The sequence below is a fragment of the Melanotaenia boesemani genome, chromosome 2, assembly GCF_017639745.1.
Source record: "Melanotaenia boesemani isolate fMelBoe1 chromosome 2, fMelBoe1.pri, whole genome shotgun sequence".
NCBI lineage: Eukaryota > Metazoa > Chordata > Actinopteri > Atheriniformes > Melanotaeniidae > Melanotaenia > Melanotaenia boesemani.
In genome coordinates, this window is record NC_055683.1 from 5,090,779 (window position 1) to 5,116,468 (window position 25,690).

Below are 25,690 nucleotides of genomic sequence, written 5' to 3' on the forward strand. Positions count from 1 at the left end.
GTTCTTTAATGGATATTAATTAACCCCAGTACTACTTTTAACAGTGCAGTTGCTATTTGAGGGTTAACCACACAGGAGGATGGTTTAGTGGACTGAAGGGATCCTTCAGTCCAACAGCGGGAGTTGTTGCAAATATTTTATAAGCATTTTGATTCATTTACTCATTTATTATTCATTTACTTATTTAAGCATTCTTATTCATTTATTCATTTACATTTTATCCTTAGATTTTAGTAACATGCATTAGGCTCTGCTTTTAATTAATAGAACTACAGCTTAATTGTTATCATTGCTTTGCAGGTTACAGTTAGTGCATTCTCATAAACTCATATAAGGTTACTGAGTTCAATACTGAGAAAAGAGCTAAGAACTAGCGGCCTTGACAATGTTCTGGATGGCCAGTAGGGAGTAAATTGTAAATATTGTTGCATCTCTTTGCTTATCTATTCACTCCTAGCAGAACGGAATTTCCCAGTAACTCAGAAATCATTAAAAGTACAGCCTTTTGTGTAAAACGGTGGGAACAGGTAGAAGGAGGTCAGCACAGAGAGGCAGACAGATAACAGGGCAGAGCATAGTATCTCTTTCCTTTCAGCTCTGACGTACCCCAAAAGGAGGACCTGGAGGAATCAAATTCCCGGAAGAAGGAAGGACCACCTTGCAAAATACACATTCACATGAATGCTCACCACATGCAAGCACATAGCCACAATGCTTTGTATCACTATAAATGAGGAGGATAACTTAGTTAGGCGGGTCTTTTGGCTGAACCGAAGGGTCCCGACACTTTGTGTATTAGTTGATCAGAAGCTAAGCTAACAGGCCTCCTTCTCGAGAAGATATGTATTGTTTTCTTATTACTGGCTTAACAAAGAATTGTCAATTCTACTCAAACTCTGGTGTTTTTGCCTTCTTTTAAAAATGTGGATTTTTGAACACTCTTCCTTCTGATGATTGATTTACAGGTGGTGAACAAATCTTTTAAAGCCAACAAAGAATATTTTAAAACTTCAGTGTTCAATCTAAAGCAGTTTTCACCAGTATGAGCAGCAGGAAAGGCAGTGAGTTATTTTGCTCTCACATCACTTTCTGTCCTTGGTCCATTGTCTGCAAGCAAACCGGACCAGAACTCACTTGTAAGTAAACCAAGACCACCTGGTTTTCAAGCAGGGGTTAATCATACTATCCACAGAAGCAGACCAGGGTTCATTAAAAGCAGATCAAACAGCAACAGAGTAAATGCGCCCTCAGATGACAATTAATTTCAGGTATACTCGAACCACAGTTTAATTACAGCTTCCGCAACTTCAGCCACACTGTGTCCTTTACCCAGGCCCTGTCCAATCTGATCAGACCAGACAGACAGCAGAGAAGTCACAGAGAAGGAATGAGAAATAACATGCAGCAAAGGGTCCAAAGCAGGACTTAAACAAGAGCCAGCTGCACTGAGGACAGCTGTGCATATTCATCCAGTCGACTTCTTTTGAGCCTCCAGAAATATAAACTAGAACTGTTTTACACAAGCAGCAAACCAAATACCAGTGTTATCAAGAAAGTTTTCTAGACAGAAATTCATCTCAGATGGACAGAAACACAATTTAAAGGTCCCATATTATGCAAAATTCACTTTTTAATGGTTTTGGAACAGTCATACTGGTCCCCCCGCATGTGTAGGAGACCCGTAAGTGTGAAACTCTTTCAGGCGCTCTCTCTCCCCCCTGCTCCACCTCTAGGGAAGTAAGCGCTGAAATGAGCTTGTTTGAAAGCGTGTACGTTATGACGTCATAAGGGACAATAACCACTCCCCACAGAGCGATGGACCCGCCTACCGGCTCTCAAAGCCCGCCCTCTAAAAATCACCTAGCGCCCAGTGTTTTTCCCTCTTCGGCAACCCTCGTTAGCGGACATGGCTAAGCGACAGAAGCACTGTTCTGTTTGTGGCTGCATAAATGAACACGAAAACGTTTTTTTACTTCCATCCACTGAACCCACGAGGACTGAGTGGATTAATTTTATTTTTGGAGGAAATGTACCCGGAAAACTTCCAAAGGTTTTGCATGTCTGTGGCCAGCATTTCAAAGAGGACTGTTTCCACAACATGGGGGCATGGAAAGCAGGCTTCGCCAACCGTTTGAAGCTGAAGCCAGGTTCAATACCAACTGTCCGTGACACAGCTGGAGAGGTAAGAGCTGGCAGTTATTTTATCGTTTCTTAATCAGCGTGTAGTAACCGCTAAGGCCTAACCTGTCAATCACCTCATGACGGGCGATGCGATGGGCGGAGCCAACAGCTGAGCTGCTCCACCAGGGTTCCGCCCACCATAAACGGCACATTTCTGAAGCTGCTAAAAAGAGGGAGGTGAAGAGAAGCCGCTGCACTCAAACTGAGGGTCGATTTGTCCATACCATGGCGGAAATATTTCATTTAGATATTAATGAATGGTCTCAGATTGGGAATAAAGTGTATAATATGGGACCTTTAATTTAGTTCTGTGGTCTGTAAGGCCGAGTTACAGCTGCTTTTAGAAGGAAAAACAACTGACTTCTAGTTACATGGGCCAAAGATGAGAAAGACCATCCAGACTGTTCTCTGACTCTGTGATGGTTTGAGGGGGTGCATCAGTATTAATCGCATTGATATCTTCATAGTCTGTGTGGAAAGTTACCATTGATTCCATGTGTGAAGGCAATGAAAATCATTTTATTTTTGCCTGTAAAATAAACATTCTAATTAGGGCTGTCAAAAATAGCAGCGTTAATTAATTTAAGTAATTAATTGTGTTAAAATTTTTAACGCATGCACACACTCTTTTCCTGGCGAGAGGGTTCCACATCCGCACTTTTCCCTTTTTTTTTTTTAACTAGCGACAATCCAGCTGCGTTTTGCACCAACATGTCTGCTCTAGAGGATCTCTGGTCGTCTCTGGGGAGCAATGGCTGTCAGTGATCCGCTGATCGGCTTTTCTCTTGTTGCGTTTGTTAATAGTTCAGCAGAGAAGGAGCAAATTAGCAGTTCATGGTTCACACCATCACAAAATTACCACAAAGTATTGTTTTTGGCAGGACCTTCTCTAACACAGTAGCTGATGAATGGATGTAGCTGTAGAAAGGATTTATATTTTAGCTATGCAGGGGCGGGTCTAGAAAAGTTCTGAGGGGGGCACTGACCAGGAAAAAAGTGTAAATGAAAAAAAAAAAAAAAAAAAAAAAAACAAGCAGTCAATGACGTGTTTTATCAGCAGGTGTTTACTTTGGGTGATGCTGCTGTAGGACTTTTATCACTGTTACACACTTCAATGTATCCAACACTCACACTTCAATGATAAAAGGAAAAAGCTGTTTTTATCCAGATAATCAGTTTTATCAGTTTCTTCATCAATACTGTTTATCTTCAGTCATCACATCTGCTGGTTTTAGGACAGAAATTATCACCATAGAGACGGTAGGTGAGATGATGTATGAATTCTGCATTTTGATCTAGAACACGGTAGAGATAATTTAGAACAACACATTATATGCTGCATTTACTGACCATTGGACACCTGACGTTTACCCAAAAGAAGGTCAGTTAAGAGTAACTATTTGTAGCTTTGGCTAGTTCTGTTGATACAATACGGTAAAATGGGCAGATTTCAGGCAAATACAAACTCACAAATTTTGGTCATTAATCATTTGGAAATGATTTGAAATTTGTGATCAGTTTGAAAGCTGTGATTAATCTGATTTAAAATTTCAATCATTTGACAGCCCTAATTCTAATTAATTAATGAATCATAGATTTAATCTAATCCAAACCCACTGATAGATTAATTGACAATACTTTAAATGTGTAATATTAATAATGGGTTATTTACAGCATGTGTTTTTCCTGTAGAAAATTTGCGATTTGCCTCATGCAGAAACACAAACAGCGAGTGAAACCAGGTGGGTGAGAGGTATCACTTATTTGTTTATCAAATTCTGTTTTATTTTTCACTTGGTGATGGAGGCTTTTAAATTCTTATGTTTCACAACACAACATTCAAAACTGCATTCAAGAACATGTTGTCCTGAACATCTGATTATATGTATAAAAACTTATAGATTTTAAAGGAATGGAGGTAAAAGACTAAAAACTGTATAATGACTGTTGAGGCAAAACTACACTGTGTTCTGAATTGTTCTGCATAAGTTGTTTTTGTTTATTTAAATAATCCATAAGAATGACAGTGGATATAATCTTTTAATTGTCAAAAGTGATATTAGCTTCTATAACAAAACTACATATAATCACTTAAGACCCAGTGCTCCAAATTATTCTGCAAAAGTGTCAAAACATTAAATAGGCTGTAAAGAGTGAACATGTTGACCTGTTGTAATTTTTGCATTACATAGGAGATAATAGCCAGGTCATGTCTGAAAAGAGAATTGGTTCTTAATGGGGATGAGCATTTTAGATGATTTTTGAAGTCGACCTTTCAAAAATGTTTAGTCGATTGGTCGTGATGTCACCATGACATCATCAATAATGAGATTAAAAAATACTTTATCTACAAATGGAACTTGTAAAAAATGAGTATGAGATGTTATTTGTATATTGTGTGTGTTCCATAAGCACATGTTTTTTGTTGTTTTATAATTTTTGACATTATTATGTTTTTAATCTTGTGTTGGCTTTATTGTCCAGCAGGTAGATAAGAAAGTGGGTCAGGAAGACATCAGGATCCAACCTGGGTTGGCTGCTTTTTATAGGCTAGCGCCTGCTATGCTACATGAGCTAAACACCGCACCCACAGGAGTTTTTAGCAACAGCAAAACCAGCTATTTCGCCTGTACTTCCATCTGGTCTTTTTGCACCTGATGCAACATTTCTGATCTGGTCTGTTTCCTCCACTTTCGGTAAAAACAGAAAACAGAAACAGCTACTAAACTTTCTGCTTCCACACTGAGGTCGGGATTGTGGAAGAAAATGAAGAAATAATTCAATCAGCCTCTCATCAACTTGATCCACTGGTTGTTGTTTTTAAAAACGGTGGTTACCACACAAATTCAGTGAGAATTTCCAGATATCCGGCAACACGTGATCCTAAACTGACCAATCACAAGGGAGTACATCCGCGTAACCATCTGCGTAGCAGGGGTGAACATCAGGTCTGGAAGACCTGCGCGTCGAGCCTCTGCAGACCTACATGGCGCCTATGGTGGTGATATGGTGGTGATGCAGATGCAGACGCCTTGCAAGTATAAATTCACCTTTAAAGGGGCCACGCGATTCTTGTAACACAGCGCAGTAAACACCACCATGTCTCTGCACAATGACACATAACTCCCCCAAACAAAAAGTCAACTTTTAAAAAAAGCTGTTGACTTTGTGCATTGCTTCGACTAATCGATTAGTCGACTAGTCGTGCATATCCCTGGTTCTTAAACATTTTACCTGTTTCCAAATCCAATGAACATAATAAAGACCTGAACATTAGTTCAGTAACCAAATGACTTGAATGATGTCTCTTCATGATGTTTTGCGGAAGTAGGTAGATTTGAAGTTGATTAAATGCAAGCATTAAGTTAATTGAATTCAATATAACATATTTCTAGAAAAAGTTTAATATTTTTAATGTTTTAAAAGACATAAAAAGCTGCATGCTATCTGGAACCCTTTGAATAAGTTGAATAATTTGGTATTGGAATAGTTGGATCATCATCAGTCAGCTGGATGCTTGGCTTGAAGATGGACTATTTTAAGAACTACGATGTGGGTTGCTGTCCCTGGTACCCTGGGCCTCATGCTCCATGGCCATGGGGGCTCTGACTGTAACCTTCCTCTGCCTCATTCTGAGTGGCTTATTTATATATATATATATATATATATATAGATAGATAGATAGATAGATATAGATAAATAGTAGATATATATATATATAGACACACACATACATACATATATATATATATACATAATTACAGTCAGCATTATAATGGAAAGATATGTCTATCCTAAGTGCAGGTGAGTATAGCAGTTAAAGTTGAAAGGTACCTTTTAAGTGTGGACCATTCGTCCATAAAGGATTTTGTTTTCATCTGTAATCCCGCTGTTATTTGTTCCATATGGAATACTTCTTGTAATTTGTTCTATCACTGAGTAATGGTGGGGGGGCTGAAGCTTAAACCAGGAGATGGTAATAATTTTCTTAGCAATTAGGAGTAATATTTTTAATAAAAAGACATTACAGTTTGATCTGAATTTATTAGGGAATATTCCTAATACTGTAAACTTTACAGACACACACTTTATAACTTCCTGGTGGAGACAAGGTCCAGGTTCAGAGGACCTTTGACCCAAATGCTATAGGACATTTTATGAGGACATTTTAAGAAAATTCCCATGAAAATATGAAGCCAGGATAAAAGACACACAGAAGTCCAAATGCAGTTTTCTTTGTCTTTGTGGAGCCTTGGTTTAATTTCTTTTGTTTATTATCAGTAATGTTTAATTGTGGCTAGAGAAAGAATAAATCAAAAGTGGGCTTGAGATATATTTACACTTACACTTACACACTTCATTCACTTACACTTCTTAGTCAAATAGTGAAAATATGGCACAAAGAAAAAGAACCGGTACAGAAAATAGGTAGAAATGTGGTTGTATAACATGGCACCTAAATGGACAGCTTGTTTTTTATATCAAAACATACAATATATTACACAAACAAAATTACAAAAAGTATTAAAAACAGAAATAAAACAGTTCCCTACCTAAAACATGTAACAGCCTCCAACATGCATGTGCCGTTCTCTCATTCCATCACCATCAACACTCCTAGAACGAAACATGGATTTCATCCAGTTTATTAGACAAAACTCAATCATTCAATCAGTATAAAAGTTTTTTGCTCAAGAGTTCTTAAATAGCATCGCTGACATGTGCAGTCATTCTCTCCAGAGAGCGCTTTCTGTTGTTTTTCCTGTAATTATTTTCCCAGCAGCCCCCACCAACATGGAGAGATGGAAGATGCAGGAGCAGTTGGTCCTCATTGTCATTTATCTCGTTTCTGTATGTTTCTCTACATGTGTATTTAGTCTGTTTCTAGGCATGGGACTGTTTTTATTTGAGCTGCTGGATATTTGAATCTTCCCCTGTGAGGGTGAAAAAAAAAACTGATATAAGTGATGCAGGAGACACAATGACACAGTGTGAGGCTCCAGCTGGAATGAAAGGACTAAAGGCAAGACAAGGCATTTTATTTGTATAGCACATTTCATGTACAAGACAATTCAAAGTGCTTTACATAAAAACAAAGGCATTACAGATATTTAGAAATAGTAAAAGTCATCAACACATAATCACAATAAAATAATAAATTACATTAAAATGATGAAAAGCAAGATGAGTTCAAAGGTTTTCGTTCAGATTTCATGCATAGGCGCATGAGAAAAGAAATGTTTTTAACCTGGATTTAAAAATGTCTACATTTGGTGAAAGTTTAATCTCCACTGGCAGTTTGTTCCATTTGTTTGCAGCATAACAGCTAAATGCTGCTTCTCCATGTTTAGTCTGGACTCTGGTCTGGACTAGTTGACCAGAGTCTTTGGATCTAAGAGCTCTGCTAGGTTTATATTCTCTGAACATATCACAGATGTATTCTGGGCCTAAACCATTCTGGGATTTGTAAACAATCAGAAGGGTTTTGAAATCTATTCTGTGACTGACTGGAAACCAGTGTAAAGATTTCAAAACTGGTGTGATGTGTTCAGATCTCTTAGTCCTGGTTAAAACTCTAGCAGCAGCGTTCTGGATGAGCTGCAGATGTTTAATGCTCTTCTTAGAAAGTCCTGTTAAAAGACCATTACAGTAATCCAGCCTACTAGAAATGAATGCATGGATGAGTTTCTCTTGGTCTTTCTGGGGGACTAAACTTTTAATTCTGTTAATGTTTCTGAGCTGGTAAAAAGCTTCTTAGTGACAGCTTTGATGTGGCTGCTGAAAGTCAGGTCTGAGTCTATCAACAAGGTTACGAGCTTTGGTGGTGATTGGTTGGTGATTTTAAGAGCCCGAGTTTCCAGATGTTTACCAATGCTAACCCCCTTCTCTTTGCTACCAAACAGAATAATCTCAGTTTTGTCTTCATATAATTGTAGAAAATTCTCCTTCATCCAGGTGTTTATTTGCTCCAGACACTGACACATTAAGTCTATTGGACTGCAGTCGTCTGGTGACAGAGACACATAAAGTTGTGTATCATCAGCATAACTTTGATAATTAATGCTAAAGTTCTGTAATATTTGACCCAAAGGGAGCATATACAAGTTGAACAGAAGAGGTCCAAGGACTGACCCCTGGAGGACTCCACAAGTCATGGCCACTCGCCCAGATTCATAGCTGCTGATCGTAACAAAATAACTCCGACCTTCTAAAAAGGACCTGAACCAGTTAAGGACCGCTCCAGAAAGTCCAACCCAGTTTTCCAGCCTGTGCAACAGGATTCTGTGATCTACAGTATCAAACGCAGCACTGAGATCCAACAGAACCAGGACTGATACTTTACCAGAATCAGTATTCAACCTAATGTCATTTAACACTTTGACCAGAGCTGTTTCAGGGCTGTGATTAGGTCGGAAGCCAGACTGAAACTTATCAAGATTTACACTTTCATTAAAAAAGTCATTAAGCTGGTGAAATACAACTTTTTCAATAATCTTGGAAATAAAAGAGAGGTTAGAGACAGGTCTATCATTGTCCATTATAGAGGCATCTAGAGTCCTTTTCTTTAGGAGTGGCTAAATAGCAGCTATCTTTAGTGACTTGGGAAAAATGCCTGATGCCAGTGAGCTGTTAACTATCAGTAGGAATTCACTTTCTACTGAGGTAAAAACTGTTTTTAAAAAGTCGGATGGTATCATGTCCAGAGTGCATGTTGTTGATTTCAAATGCCAAACTGTTTCTTGTAGAATTTTTAATTCAACCATTTTAAATTGCGAAATAACATCAGAATTATTTCCGGGTTTTAGACACAGACTACTTTTCTTGTGTGACTGTGTGGAGTTAATATTTTGATTAATTGTTTTAATTTTTTGGCTAAAAACGTTGGCAAATTGGTTGCATTTCTCAGTGGAAAGGAGCTTTGGGCTTATCTGTATAGGAGGATTTGTAAGATTTTCAATCATAGCAAACAGAGTGTGAGAATTGTTGACATTCCTGTTAATCATTTCAGATAAATGCAGCTCTCTGGCCTTGCACAGCTCATTGTTATAGTTTTGCAGGCTTTGTTTGTACAGCTCATAATGAATTTGAAGTTTATTTTTCTGCCATTTCCGCTCAGTTTTTCTGCATTCTCTTTTTAGGCTGGTGACCACAGTGGTGTTTCTCCATGGTGTTTTCTGTTAGATCAAGGTGCTCTTGATTCTTATCGGTGCAACAGCATCCATTACATTCAAGACTTTCAAATTGAAATGATCCAGGAGTCCATCAACTGACTCTGCACTGGTTGTTGGTAACATAGCTATGGCCTCCACAAACTTAGCACTTGTTCTTTCATTAATGTACCTCTTCCTAACGGAGAAACAGGTTGGTTGGACATTCTGAGTGATCAGTAAATCAAACAAAATACAAAAACGGTCAGACAAGGCCAAGTCAGTGACCGCAACAGAAGAAATATCAACACCCTTTGAAATAACCAGGTCCAGAATGTGACCTCGAACGTGGGTCGGTTGTTTAACATGTTGCCACAAACCAAACATGTCCAATATGGAACAAAATTCCTTGACATTACCATCCGTCATGTTATCTATGTGAATGTTAAAATCCCCAGTTAAGATGAAATGGTTAAAATCAGTAGAGCTAACCGACAGTAATTCAGAAAATTCGTTAATAAAATTTACACAGTGTCCTGGACGTCTGTAGATGTTTAGAAATAGGATTTTAGGGATGCCCCTTAAAATAAAACTAAGATATTCAAAAGAAGTAAAATCAGCAAATGAAATCTCTTTACACTGGAATGAATCTTTAAATAAGGCAGCTTCTCCTCTCCCTTTCCTCCCGTTTCCACATTTATTAATAAACTAAAATGAGGGGGTGCTGTTTCATTAAGAACTGTAGCACTTGGGTCTTCTGTTGTTTCTGTCAGAAAAAGAAAATCTAAACTGTGAGAAATGATGAAGTCATTAACTAACAGTGACTTGTTGGACAGAGATCTAACATTAAGTACAGCAGCTTTATGAAGTTTACACTGGTCTCTGTTGTATTCTGAGTTATACAAGATACAGTTAACAGATTAGGTCGATTCACCCCACAAACTGACCTTGTTTGATTCCGTATTTTACTAACTAACACAGGAATCCTACTGGGTCCAGGCTTGATCTCAGAACAGCTGTCAGTAGTAGCAAAACTACAGCAAGGACCCTGAACGCATCATGGCATGTTATCTTTGTTGTGAATTCTGCTGCTGCTCTGTGAACCTCCTGCACCTCCTCCCGTGCCCTGTTCTGCCAGGACAGATGATCTTAGAGGAGGATGAGGAGGGGGAGCCCTGTATTTCTTGGTAGATGGTGGTCGCTTCAGACCGGGATAGAGACATCCTTTGAAGACCTCGGGTGATGAGGAGAAGAGGGTCTGGTGAGGGGGGAGAGCTGGGAGTTGATCGCCTCTCTGCTGTGTCCTTCGCTCTTATCTGTACACTCATGTTTGGGTTTGCCGTCCCAACAGCATGACGCAAATGTGCACCAAGTAATCTGCATCCAGTTAGATTTGGATGCACACCATCAGGTCTGAATCGCTCCTTACAGTTCCAAAATATATTGAAGTTATCAATGAACTTTATCTCATGGGTGATACATGTGTTTGATAACCATGTGTTCAGGCCAAGAAGTCTACTGAAAAGTTCAATTCCTTTACCCGCTGTAGGAATGGGTCCTGAAATGGAAACATGGTGTGCTCCAAACTGACACAGTCTCTCCAACAGCAGAGAAAAGTCTTTCTTCAGGATCTCGGAGCCAATTTTCCTCCTCAGAATATCTAAATACCCTGTCCATTTATGTACAGCACTTTGTTTCAGCTGTGGTTGTTTTAAAGGGCTATATAAATAAAGTTGAGTTGAGTTGAGCTGTGTGGACAATAATCTTCATACCATCTGGATGTGAAGACAGACTGGTCAGCAAGATCTCTGTCAGTTCCCTGACTGATGTATCAAAAAGTGTTAGATTTTCCGTCTTTGCCATTCTCACATGCTGTGTTATGGACTGTTATGGAGTTTAAGCAGTAAGAAGTTCTCTGCCATCCATGACTTAATATCTAAAATACGTTATAAAAGGACATTAATTGGCTCCAGGTCATCAGGAGACAGCTGTGAAAATCAATGCCATGTCTACTGATGACATCCCAAAGAGGAAACATATAGAAATTAAAAATTATTTGGCCCAAAACTGATCCTTGGGAAACCCCACACTTCACTTTATGGATTCCTGAGGAGCAGGTATCCATACTTACATAAAATTGTCGATCTGTGAGATAGGAGTAAAACCATTTAAGAACAGTACCTGAGAGGCCCACCAGAATTCTGAGTCTGTCTAATAAAATCTGGTGATAAGCTGTATCGAAGGCGGCACTAAGATCCAGTAAAATCAGGAAAGAAAGTTTCTGTGAGTCTAAATTAAGTCTAAGGTCATTAATAATCTTTAAAAGGGCCGTCTCGGTACTGTGGTTTGTCCTAAAACCAGATTGATATTTTTCTAAAATCTTGTGTTTATTCAAAAACTCATGCAATTGAAGAAAAACAGCTTTTTCTGTCATTTTACTTAAAAAAAGTAAGTTGGATACAGGTTGGTAGTTTGGATCTAAATTACTCTTCTTCAGAAGAGGCCTCACCACCGCTGTTTTAAAGGCAGCAGGGAAGACGCCCATCCGAAGAGAGTAATTTACCATCTTTAAAAGCTCAAGCTGAAAGAAACCATAAAATATTTTTAAAAGTAATGTCAGAATGGGGTCTAAAAGCCAGGTTGTTGGGTTCAGTTGGGAGAAAACTCAACCGAGCATCTTTGCATCAACCAGGACAAAACTCTCCAGTGTTTCCTGAGGTAAAAGCAGAGGTTCAGATCTGTTAAAATCAACATGTCGTTGAGATAAAAGACTGGCTCTTATAACATTGATCTTACTTCTGAAGTGGTCTGCAAAGCATGGAGGCCTTGTTAAAATCTGTGTTTGTAAAAAGATCAATGATTTTAAAAATGAATTTTGGGTTGTTTTTATTATTTGTAATGCGATTGGATTAGTAGAGTTTTCTTGCCTGTTTTACTGAAATATTGTAGAATTGAGTTGTTCCTTTAAAATTCCATAATGGACTGTTAATTTAGTTTTTCTCTGCTCTCCTGCAGCTTCTTTTTAACTGATTTATTTCCTGGCATCATCGTGGTGTTTTTAATTAACTCCTAATGTTTTTAAGTGGAGCTGGTGAGTCAATGGCTGATTTTACTTTGTTGTTAAAATGGTCAACAATAAAATCACATGATGCAGGTAAGATCTGAGCAGGAGTTTAGTTTAAAATGTCAATAAAATTTGCAGCCACTTCAGAAGTAATATATTGTTTCCTCACAGTTCTCACCAAGGTCTCCCTTTGGCTAAAACTAGTGATGTTAAAAAACACACAGTAGTGGTCTGACACAGCCAGTTCAACAACAGAGGATACGCCAAGCGAACACACCATAGGCAATGACCAGGTCCAGGGTGTGTCCTCTGCTGTGAGTAGGCTGTGTTACACGCTATTTAAAACCCATACTATTTAAAATGTTTAAAAAGTTGCTGGCATAGGAATCACCACTGTTGTCAATGTGAAGGTTAACCCTCTATGGTATGGTGTTGCCCTCAGGCAACAAACCATTATTTTGGCCCACACACCAGCCCCTTAAATTTTTTTAAGTAAAACATCACATAAAAAGTCTGATGATAAGTTTTAGACCAATGAAATTTGAGCTGGGCGTGGCTTTGACCCTTCGTCTTGGGGTGAAACAGTCCTTTTGGAGCCACAGCCAACCTGGACACACTGCCTGCAGAAGGTAAGATAAATTTAACTTTTTAACATGTTTAAATTTAAACAACTTTGTATAAAAAATATCTGTGATGTGCATGAATAAGTGAAGAAGCATATTTGATTGAGTAAAGACACTTTTTGTCTTCATTTATTTACTGAAATGGCAGTTTTTCATTCGTTGCCTCAGGGCAACATTGTGCAGTTAGACCACTTTTGTGTTAACTATAACATGCTCATGGATGAAGGTGTGTAGGGATGCATAGCTATCCACATAATCAAGTTTTTTGCTGTACTATCTACTGTTACTCACAGGAAATGGAAGCATAAACATTTTATCCATATAAGGAACATGATCAAGCGGTCAGGCTCATTCCTTCAGACAGTGAGGACAGTGAGCTTGAGGAGCGTCACAGTGAGGAAGAGTGGACTCCAGAATCAGGTTTGAGGGAGAGTTAGGAAATCAGGATTCAGTCAGTAGAGTAACATACTGTATGGAATGAACATGTGTGTGCCTGTGTGTGTGTGTGTGTATGTGTGTGTGTGTGTGTGTGTCTGTGTGTGCACATCAGTAAAGAGAGGTTTATATGACCTATTCTAATTTTATGCTTACTTGTTTATTTTGAAAACAGATGGCTTGTGGATGAAGAGGAAAATGAAGATGAAGTTTCACAGGAAGATGTTCCACGCTCACCCAGTTGGAGAACACCCCACAATGCCAACATCACTGATTACCCAGAATGACAGGCCAACCTGTCATTCTCCCCCCCCCCCCTGCGCGGTCGTCCCAGTTCCACAATTGCTGCGCAATACAAACAAAGAAAAGAGGAGAACAAGACCCACTACACCTATTCCGGACCCTGATGTGCGTCTGGATGCCACAGCCCACTGGATGGTCATGGATGAAAAGAAAGGGAGATGCAAGGTACCAGGATGCAAAGGTATACCTAAAGCCAAGTGCCAAAAATGTGACGCCCACCTCTGTTTCACATCCACCAGCAACTGCCTCATGAGATTCCATACAGAATAATACAGACTGTGCTTTGTAAAAAAGAGAGCCGCAGAGTCATTCAGTACCCCACAGGAACACACATTCGGAAACATAAACACACACTGCAGCTAATCTCTGATGCACTAATTGATAAATCATTTGTGGCTGTTTGTTGAAATAAAACTTGTTGAAACTGTTGTTGTTGAAAAATAAAACTTCTTCTAAAGGATTTATTACTTGTTATTTCTTTATTCCACTTATTAAATAATATAGAAAACCTTGGCGTTTTACTACCCTCATAGCATGTTGTTGCCCTGAGGCAACAAACCAAAATCTTGTGGGGGGGTTGGGGGGGGGCAGATTTTCTGATTGATATATCATAAGGACCCCCCCAAGCTCCCAAAACTAGGGTGGAATATTTTTTTCCTCATAAAATAAAAATTCATGCCATAGAGTTAAAATCACCAGTTATTAAAATTTTGTTGTATTTAATGTGTATGGTTGATAAAACCTCTGAAAACTTAATAAAACAGGAAGGAGGGTTTGATGGTCTACAAATTGTACTGGATAAAACAGGTGGGTTGTTAAAAACAATCGAGTTATGCTCAAATTAAGAATAGTTTTTCAATGACATTATTAGTGCTGATAATGACTGTTGAGCAATCGAAGTTGTTCCTCCACCTTTTTTATATCCCCTAGAGAGTGATATGCACCACCTTATGTCAAAAGTGATTTATGACCCTAGTTCTGACATGATTTATGACAGGTGGGTGTGACGGTCATTCATCAAAGTGATTTGACAGGTAGTGTCGTCCAATCAGAAGCTGCCACGTCATCACCGGAAGTCCCTCCTTAACCGGAAGTCCCTCCTCCCAGCTAGAGACTGGAAATGTCGTCATCAGCCGGAAACGTCGTCATCAGCCAGAAATGTCATCAATCCGGAAGCCGTGTCAGTGCCTGGATCCCCGCCTCTTCCGGCTTTAATCGGGCGGCCCCTTACCCCAGCGACCTCAGAACGGGGATATATAACCTCTTTGTCTACACGGATCTTACTCAGTTCCAAAATATCGGGGACACTTACGCTCCACTCCTTGACGTGGTGACGGTTGAAGGAGATTACGGAGACGTGGTAAACATCAGATACAACAAGGTGCATTACGTTCCCCTGTCAAAGAGTTACATCAAGAGTATACACATCGAGATTAAAACGGATCGTGACAGACCTGTAGATTTTATGTACGGGAAGACGATCATCAAATTACATTTCAAACCGGTCGCGCCTCAGCGCTCTGTATAAACTCTGTTACTTTAGACATGTCTCTCATAGGTCTGAGACAGGACCCGCGCCGCTTTATCAGTTATTATGATAGCCAAGTAGGGGGTGCTCGTCCTTCTTTTTTGGGCGCACCTGTAACGTATGGGAGAGGAATCGGTTCTATATTTTCAAAACTGTTTCGTTTTGTCAGCTCGCTGTTGAAGAAAGGTTTCGCCATCGCTAAACCTCATCTTAAATCAGCTGCAAAGAATATAGCCACGGACGTTGTTAGCCGGACCGTGGGGAAGATGATGGACCCCAGGGATCAGGAGGGGTCCGGGGGCATCATGGTCTTGTCCCACAGACCAAAGAGGCGACCGCCGGGGGAGCGCTGTTGTGGAATTTTTATTATCAAAGATCACACACAAAGTGAGAATCAAACAAAGTATTTTTATTAAGAGCTGATCAGGCAATGGGAGTCACACAGTCAAACAGCTTTGGCTGAGCGAGTCCGCAGAGATACACATGGGCTTGGTTAATATAGACTCGCATGGCATGATATCATTCAAGGTCGTTGAAGCAGATCCTCAGTACACTGTCTTCAAACCCTGCACAGCCTGGTACAAAGTTTCTAAAGAATGTTAACAGTGATGTGATAAGAAAGAAGAGCTTATTACTAAATATTTTCTGGGTGCAGGTTGTTCTCCTTCCTCAGTGAATCATAAGTCAAGGTTTTTAATAATACAAAGTATAGTCTACAGAATACAAGGGTTATGTATAAATTTTCCATTACACTCCACACCTTTGATTAAAATGAAACATATTAATCACACATAAAGAGAAAATTTACTCAAAGAACTCCAAATCACCAGCGTCATCATATGGAGAAGTATCCGCTGGAACATAATGATGAAAATAGAAATTGAACTTTCTATTAATGAAAACTGTCTAATAAGGGGTGGCATGTGGCACCAGTCCATAAACATAGCAGCTGTCATTTGTCAATTTATGAGCTGACATGTTTGCAACCTGCCACCAAAGATTATCAGTGTGGTCATGATGATCAGGGTGTGGTCGTCTGGGCGGTGCCTCCTTAAGGAGGGTGCTTCTGTCCCCTGCAGTCGTCTGGCGGGTTGGGACGGAGCTGGGTGTGATGAGAAGGATGGTGCGCTTCATGTTGCCACGTGGAGGGTAGACTACCTCACACGGGGCTGACCTCAGGGATTATTCTGCATTTATCTGGTCAGCTGGTGGAGCTGGGGTTGGTGTATTGGAACCTTCTACGGTGGGATGCGTGGATCCACATGGACCTTTCAGCAACCTTCACGGCTGTGTGAGTGACCAACAGGACCTGGAAGGGACCCAACCACCTTTTAGACCGCATGTGCTTCCTCCTCGTCTCTCTGACCAGGACCCAGTCCCCAGGAACCAGGGAACGGAAGGACCCGATGCTGGGCATGGCAGGCCTTCCATAACCACAGTGTACCTGTGAGAGCTTCTGAAGGGGTCAGTTATTTGGAGTGACTGTGTTAGTTTCTCCTTTTGCAGGTCTCCATTAGCATAGTGAACAAAGATAAACCAACAATGTTATTTGTGGGTCCTTATTTGCTGTAAAAAGGATCTCTTCTAAGTTTAAAATCTTCTACTTTCCTCAGTCCTTCATCAGTTCCTGTAGTCATGTTTGCTCTGAACCATGACAATATCATAATCCGTGTCCTAAATTTCCACAAGTGTAACACCTTTCTCCCTCTTCAGCCTTTCTCTTGCTATTTTGCCATCCACCCTGTCCTCTCTGTCCTCCTTTTGTGGTCTTAATTATATTAGTCCAGTCTATTGTACGAGTCCATTTCATTGTTATACTTTTAAGTAGGTTTGTCACCCTAAGGTGAAGTGCATCATTTCCTGGGGTAAAACAGCACTTTGTTCATATTTACTTACATGTATCATGCTGCACAAAAATTGTTTGAATAATTTGTGAAACTATATGCAGTGAATTTATTTGATATTTTATCCATCATCCCCCTTGTTGAGACATTACAAGGCCCATGGCTCAATATTGCTGACATTTGTGACCATCGTAAAAAGAAAGTTAAGCAGTGCTATAGGATGAAATTGGCAGCTAACTTTGTGAAAAGGAGGAGGTTCAGATGGAGGAGGCTGTAAACCTGGGCTGCCGTGGGAACCTGCTGGGGGAGGATAGAGCACTGCGTTCAGATCAAGGTCATCCTCCTGTTCCTTCATCATGAATTCCATTTCTCCCTTATCCTCTGTCTGTTGCCTTTACTTTAATGTCTATAATCAACAGGTGCATAATGGAATACATAATTTATCAACAAAAGGACATATTTTCCCTATGTATTGAAATATCTTACATTATCCCTGGAAAGAGTAAAATTATTCATAAAACATTCAAATTCTTGTATGCTTGAATCCTGAAGTTGCCTGTTTCTGGCATCCCCCTGTGAAAGCAATCGTCATCAGCACAAGTACATGTGTACATGATGATAATTTTCTCAACCTGTAAGAGTTTATCCCAAAATGTCATAAGGGTCAATATCATGTTTGATTTTAAAATGCACATACACATAATTTACAAAAGAGATTCAGTGTAGACGTCTTCTCTTCCTGTAAACAGATTATCAGTCCTGCTTTTCATGAAAATAAATGTGTGTAACTGTTAATGGCAGCAGAATTAGCGGCATTATAAAACACAGCAATCAGCCTTCTGTGGAAGCAATCCTGGATAAAATCCTGCTGGAAGAAAAGTTCATTTAATATCAGTCCATCAGTCGTCTGTCTTCAGGTCAGAGTCAGAAAACTTTGTCAAAGTCACGTCACTCGTTCTGCGCAGAAAGGCCGAATCAGAGCAGGTCAATTTTCCTGCATTCATGAGGATCCTTAAAGTTCATTTTAAAATTGTTTGGAAAACATTAATTGTTTTGGAGATGTTTATTAATGCTTCCAACTCCAAGATGGTATGGACGTAAACCCAATTTAAATTTATTTTAATGTGTCCAGCATCAGCCAAATTTGCTCAAGCAGCGCTTTTTTCTTTTAGTCTTGTACAAATCCCTTTTTTCATTATCGTTATTTTTATAAGAGAATCTGTTTAAAATATCCATGGATATCAGACCAATATGAAATAGGTTTTATTTTCTTCTGGTATCTCAGTAGCCATTTTATAGTGCATTTTCTTGTTTTAATGCAGAGCTAACAATGATCTAAAAGGTAATTTTATATGCCTCAGCATTTGTTGTTTTAGAGTTTAAGGTTTTCTTTGTTTTACTGAAAGTAATTTGCACACAGTTAGGTGTGATGACAGTTAAAACAGGAACTCCTTTAATTTAATTAAAATTTCATTTATACAGCTGCATTTTCTTTAGGTCTTAGGAAGTTCCCTCTAAGCAATTTATTTATTGATTCATCTGTTTTCAGACAGATTTCAGATTCTTAGTTTGCTTAACTGAAAAATACATCTAGTATGCCTTCAGTTTGTATATTTAAAACTGTTTCAGATTCAGTTCTTGCTCAATATAAATTAGATACAGTACCAAGAGTATTAAAACCTTAACTTAAGCCATTTGTAAAAAAAAAAAAAAGAAAAAAGTTAGAACCCAGAGACACCTGAACAGTTTTGGTGTGAATCACGCACACACTTAAAGTTCTCAGGAAATCAGGGGACTTGCAGTTTGCATCACCACAGAGAACCAAGCAGGGAAACTGCCGTTCGGTATTTACAGAAATGTACATAAGGATCAGTATGTTGGCATTTCCACCTCTGGCAGGAAGGTTTTACTCACTCTCACTGCTTCAGCTGTAGGAATGAGAGAGAAACCATCTTATCTGATCCTGGGTCAACGGTTAGACGGTAATCTGGAGAAAATATAAATTCATGTGTCAGTGAGTAACAATTAGGATGGTCTGAAGGGATCAAATACACAAAACATTATTTTCATCTGGTTTTACTCATTTCTCTTTCTTTTAAAAACAATGAGTCGATCAGTGTTGGATAACTGAGGAAAGGTTGTTGCCACCAGCTCACTAAACATGTTCTGTTCTTTCTAAATCATGAAAACAAAACAAGACAGGGTTAGTAGCTCATCATGTCATGTTGTCATGTCGTCAGTAGCAAGCAGGTACTTCATTGCAGTGAGCGTGCGTGTGTTTGTTCATGTAAATGTGTGTGTACATGTATGTGTGTCTTGTTCCAGCTGTGAACTAGTCTTATGTGTATGAAATGTCTAGAAGTGAAGCTTTCTTCTGTTTACTCTTTAGTACTTTCTTTCCATAAAAGATGTAGATCTGTTTAACTTCAATATAGGGTTTTAAATGAAATCATTAATTATTTGTGGTATGAAATCAGAACAATCTCACCATCATTGTGTTAACTGGTCACATGACTGCTTCCATCTCCGAGTCAGCTCTGCCGTGGATCAGTCAGATGGCAAACTGCCTTTTGATTTTATGGCCAATGACCCTTTTTCACCACATGGATGTTCTCTCTCTGGTCAGTAGAACCGGATGGTTTTCCAACCTCGGGCCCCCAGCACCCACCTCTCTGTTCGCCCCTCCCCAGGTAGCAAAATTGGTCTGGCCCGGTTCTGGCCCACACAATACACTTAAACCTGGCCCACATACCGCAAAGAATGACGGCCCTTTGCTGGCCCAGATCTGGTTTGCCAAAGGTGGCCCACACATGGGCCAGCCTGAGGCCAGATGCAGACACAGTGGTGGCCCTGTACTGGCCCAGAACAGTTTCCACACTGGCACCGGATGTCAGCCTAATGGTGGCCCTGTACTGGCCCAGAACAGTTTCCACACTGGCACCGGATGTCAGCCTAATGGTGGCCCTGTACTGGCCCAGAACAGTTTCCACACTGGCATCGGATGTCAGCCTAATGGTGGCCCTGTACTGGCCCAGAGCAGTTTCCACACTGGCATCGGATGTCAGCCTAATGGTGGCCCTGTACTGGCCCAGAACAGTTTCCACACTGGCACCAGGTGTCAGCCTAATGAATACCTTAATAAAACTGTGCAATATTCAGCCTAGATTAAAAATACTACAACAACGGTGATACAATTATACAAATAACATTTATTTTGATTTGAATAACTTGTTTAAATTAACAATATATAATAAATAACAATATAAAAATCAAATAATATGTGACACTGTTGGAGAGCGAACAACAGAGGGAAACAACATTAAGTGGGGATGGAAAAAAATTTTATGCTTTCAACCCAATAAAATTATAAGATCAATAATTGAAATACATTAAAAGAATGTGAGCTTAAGGATAACAAAAGGAAAACAAATAAAATCAGGGAGGTTAAAGTCTTTGTAAAAAATTAACAAAGGGCACAGAAGTCCAAATGAAGCAGCGCTGTCCGTGAGTCCATCATTCCCACCGTGGACTTCTAAAAAAAGAAGAGAGAAGAAGAGAGCCCAGTGGCCACGCCACCTCGGAGCTGGTCGAAGAGCTCTTGTTCTGGTTTGTCCTCTGAATAAACGCATGATCAGGAGCATTGTGGAGGATGGTGTTCTACCATCCAAAGGCAGATGTTTACACGTCCATCAAACATTTGGTTTCAGTCTCTTTGAAACTCGAAGCAGAGGAACTCTGGTGGTAAATGCTGGAGTATCTTCTGTCTTTGTTTCTTGAATCCTATAGAGCATCAGGTGGAGCTGGTAGGGGTGGGCATCAGTATCAGTTCGTAGGACATGGTGGTGATAGAAAGTTTATATATATATATATATATATATATATATATATATATATATATATATATATATATATATATCAGTGGGTCTCTGCTGACTTTTATCCTGGCGGAAGAACTGAGTCGGTTCAGGTATGCAGCCTGTGAGCTTCAGGAGAGGGTGTCTCCGACAGAGATGAAGGGAGGGGGAAAAGAAGAAAAAGGAAAATAGGGTTAATATTTATCCTACACAGTGTGTGTGTTTGTGTCTGAGGGAAGTTGCAAATGTTTTCTCTCAGAGATAGTGCTAAAAATAAATTCTCCCATGTATGTGTGTGTATAAGGAAAAGCATTCTTCATTGCAAGCAAAGTGTTGTTCAGATTTGACAGATCTCATTTCCTTTAAGGTAAAAATTGTTCACGTTTGACAAGTTTAAAAGAACACACAAAATAAGTAGAAAGAATGCAATAAAATTAAAGCATTGTGATGAAGGTGTCCATAAGAAAGGAATGAAATTCTTATAAAAATATTTTATAAATGCAAATACAAGTCAGCTGAGACTCAAAAACGATAGTTTTTCAGATAGACTTATGGATAAAATGTTCTATTTTTCTTTCCAAACAGAAAACCAGCTTTTACAACCCGAAGGTGTCCTTGTGTGTATTAAGTATTCTGGAGCAGAGCAAAACATTTCCTCAGCCTGATCAGATCATTTTACATTATCTGGATCTTTTCCAGGCGTAAATTTAGCATCTCCTTCTAATTTAGTTTTTACTGTTAAAAGTACCCATTTTATTTCTTCATGAGATTTCTCATATCCTACTTAAACTGTTAGACAGAGCTTCATTATTACCAGCAACGTGTCCTCTCTGTCTATTGCTTCGGAATGTGAGAGAATCTCCAACCACACACACACACACTCACACACTCTCTGCTTTGAGTTTTTTTTGTTATCTTCTTATTTGGTTTCATTATTCTTTCCTTTTATGCTTCAGTAATTCACTTATTTTATTTATTATATATTTATTTCTTCTTTTTTTTTTTTAATTTTATACGGTGCACCTATTTGACTTATTTATGTATTTATTTTATTACTTATATTTATGCACTTAAATATTATTCTGCTTGGCCTCCCCCCCCCCCTTTGTTACATATTGGGGAGTCCCATTCACCCTCCTTCTCCTTACCAGCTGTGTTTCCCATTATGCAACTAGGACGTCTCCTGTTGGTTTTTTCTTCTTCGAGTAGCCCACACTCAGGCACAAAAATTTCTAAAACGCCTCTTATTACCACCGAAGTTTTTACTTCAGTGCTGGACTAACCCTACCCTACCGCAGTAGAATAGTGACCTACCTTGTCTTCACAAGATAGTGGGATTCCTACCTTATTTTCATAAGATAGTGAGAAAAGGGTGGTAAATGAGAGTCCGATATGAAAACTTCTCACCGTGTGTGAGTTGGGTGCTGCTCCACACGCAGACTTCGTTCTGGATATCAGTGGTGCCTGAACGGAGTCCCTCCGCCGTCCCCTGTCGGTTAAGGCTGACCCAGGGGCTGAAGTATCCTCCAGGATGAGCAATCACGGGTTCTGGTCCTCCGGTCAGTCACTCAAGATATCCTGCCGACAACGCCAAATTGTTGTGGAATTTTTATTATCAAAGATCACACACTAAGTGAGAATCAAACAAAGTATTTTTATTAAGAGCTGATCAGGCAATGGGAGTCACACAGTCAAACAGCTTTGGCTGAGCGAGTCCGCAGAGATACACATGGGCTTGGTTAATATAGACTAGCATGGCATGATATCATTCAAGGTCGTTGAAGCAGATCCTCAGTACACTGTCTTCAAACCCTGCACAGCCTGGTACAAAGTTTCTAAAGAATGTTAATAGTGATGTGATAAGAAAGAAGAACTTATTACTAAATATTTTCTAGGTACAGGTTGTTCTCCTTCCTCAGTGAATCATAAGTCAAGGTTTTTAATAATACAAAGTATAGTCTACAGAATACAAGGGTTATGTATAAATTTTCCATTACAGCGCGTTTCCACCGCACGCTCTAAAAAGCGCAGGACGCAAGCAAAGAGAAAATCAGTCGGAGGAGGCGGTCGTAAGGGGCGGAAGTCCTCCCGCAGCACTGAAATATTTTAATTTTATCCTGTTTTTCAACCATCACCATGGCCCTTCTACACCAGAAATCGGCTGAGTGCAGTCTCGCCGAGCTCGACCTGTTTGCCGCACCGATGACGCAGCTCTCTATCGAAGATAAGATTTATACAGAAATTATGCCTCTTTCAGCTATTGCCGACGGAGGTCCGATTGAATTTTTTATTCCGGGCGATGGAGATAAATATCTGGATCTGAACGACACTTTGCTGCTTCTCCGCATCAAGATCACCAACGCCGATCACACTAACCTGGCAAACGACGCCACGGTGGGCCTCATTAATTATCCTCTGAACACCATCTTCAGCCAGTGCGACGTCATTCTGGGGGATAGATTGATTTCGCAGAGCAGCGCCACCCATCATTACAAAGCCATGATCGAAACTCTGCTAAACTTCTCCGACAACACGCTGAAGAGTCAATTTACAGCGGGTCTTTTCCTCAAAGATACCGCCGGAGCTGTAGACTCTATAGTGCCCAATAACGGCCCGAACAGGGGGTTAAACCAGAGAGCGACCTTTACCGCAAACTCGCGAGAACTACAGCTGCTTGGTCCTCTTCACGGCGATATTTTTTTTTGCGAAAGACTGCTGCTGAACTCGGTGGATTTGAGAATAAAATTGACCCGAGCTAGCGACCATTTCTGCCTCATGGCAGCCAGGGACTCCACTTTCTGTCTGAACATTTTAGGAGCTTCTCTATTCGTCAAAAAAGTTACAGTTTCTCCAGCAGTGCGATTAGGTCACTCTGCGGCCTTATTGAAAGGAAATGCGCTATACCCCCTCTCACGAGTTAATGTAAAGACTTACTCGATCCCTGAGAATTCCAGGATATGTAATCAGGAAAATCTATTTCTGGGGGTCATACCCAAATACGTGGTGCTTGCCATGGTGGATCACGAGGCCTTCACGGGGAGGAGAGATCTTTCGCCATTTAATTTCATCCATAATGACGTGGAGTATTTAGCTATATGTCAGGATGGGAGACAGATCCCTGCAAAGGCATTCCAGCCCCAATTTAATCAGGGGATTTCAGTCAGAGAGTTTTACAGCATGTTTATCGCTACGGGTCGACACCTAAAGGATTTGCCGCTGAGCATCGACCGTGAAGATTTTAACAACGGATACTTGCTGTTTGTGTTTAATCTTACCCCGGCTGAGGACACCGACGCTCTCTCCTCCATACCCAGCGGTAACCTGCGACTGGAAATGTGATTCAGAGCCCCTTTACCCCAGACGACGACATTAATCGTGTACGCCTGCTACGATTCTATTCTGGAGATAAACTCCAAAAGACAAGTGCTGGTGGATTATTACTGAGCAGGTGTGAAGAGAAAATGAATAACCACCAACTCGAGAGTCTTCTACGTCATCTACTAGGGGGAGATGTTTTCTGCGGGGTGTGGGCCTCTGATCAGCTACAGTCGCTGACTCATGACTTTAAACCACCTGCCTACCTCATAGTGAACACCCACCCTGCGCACCTGCCCGGAGAGCACTGGCTTTCTCTGACCCTGGAGCAGAGCGACGTCGCTACCTTCTTTGACTCTTACGGTTTCCCTCCAGACATTACTCATTATCCCTCCAGCATTCTACAATTTCTGGAAGACCGCTCGCAGAAAATCATGTATCACAATCTTCAGCTTCAGCACCCCCTGTCTACCACATGCAGACATCACTGCGTTTATTATCTCTGCCACAGAGCCTGCGGTTTATCTTTTAAACAAGTATTATCCCTATATCACGCTGATGAGTTAAGAAACGATCTTGAGGTATTCAACTTTGTAAAGAAATATGAGCGTTGTATCAGAAAACAGCGCTCACGGTGTTTTAATCACCAGACTTGCTCTCTACAAATGTTTATAGAGTGCTACAGACTCTAATTCTTTTTATTTTAAATTTGGTATTCTGTAGATGTTTAGCTTCTAAGTGTTTTTTTAATATCCGTTTATAAACTTTTTATTTCACCATTGTTTTCTCTGTAACAAAAAAAGAGACTGGAACAGAAAATAATGCGATGAATAAAGGTTTTATTAAGAAAGGCAGAAAAACTTTTACTCGTCTTTTTTTTTAAAAAAATACACATATGAATATATTTTTAATTTTACGGAGTAAAGTTTATCCAGGATGTTGGTTTTACAGTTTTACGCCGGCTCCTCCCGATTTCATCTTTAGGGGCAGAGCTCTCAGCTTTTTGCTGAGCTTTTTGCTGAGCTTTCTCCAGCGGCGAGCTCCACTCTGGTGATAAAATAATTTTCTTCTTCTTTCTCCCCTGTCCGGAGGTCCGCATGCTTGATGAATCTTCTGACTTGCCAGTTTTCAGAAGTCTGTATTGCTCACGTGCTTCAGGATTAGTCACGGATGATAAAGGGATGTTGAGCTCCTTCAGAGTACTCAGAAAAGTCATCCAACCTCTTGGCTCAGGGGTTTGAGATTTTTTTTTAAAGGAATGCGTGAGGTTTTTCAATAAATCCATCATGTGAGAGCCTTCCACAATCTGCCCCCTATGAACAAACTCCCCTTTTGAAGTCCATCTACCGTTACTCCCGATTAGCTTCTTTATAACGTATTCAGCGTTTCTGCGAT

General features: G+C 40.0%; 1 protein-coding gene and 1 long non-coding RNA gene across 2 annotated transcripts in view; both read left to right on the plus strand.

Annotated features, from left to right (window-relative positions):
- LOC121654244 (deleted in malignant brain tumors 1 protein-like) overlaps window positions 1-25,690 on the plus strand; it is a 240,805-nt gene that overhangs the window by 175,576 nt on the left and 39,539 nt on the right. The window lies entirely within an intron of this gene.
- Window positions 4,104-21,899, plus strand: LOC121655652. Its single transcript, XR_006013263.1, has 3 exons — window positions 4,104-4,116; window positions 4,436-4,447; window positions 21,566-21,899. It is a non-coding gene; the product is annotated as an uncharacterized LOC121655652 (long non-coding RNA).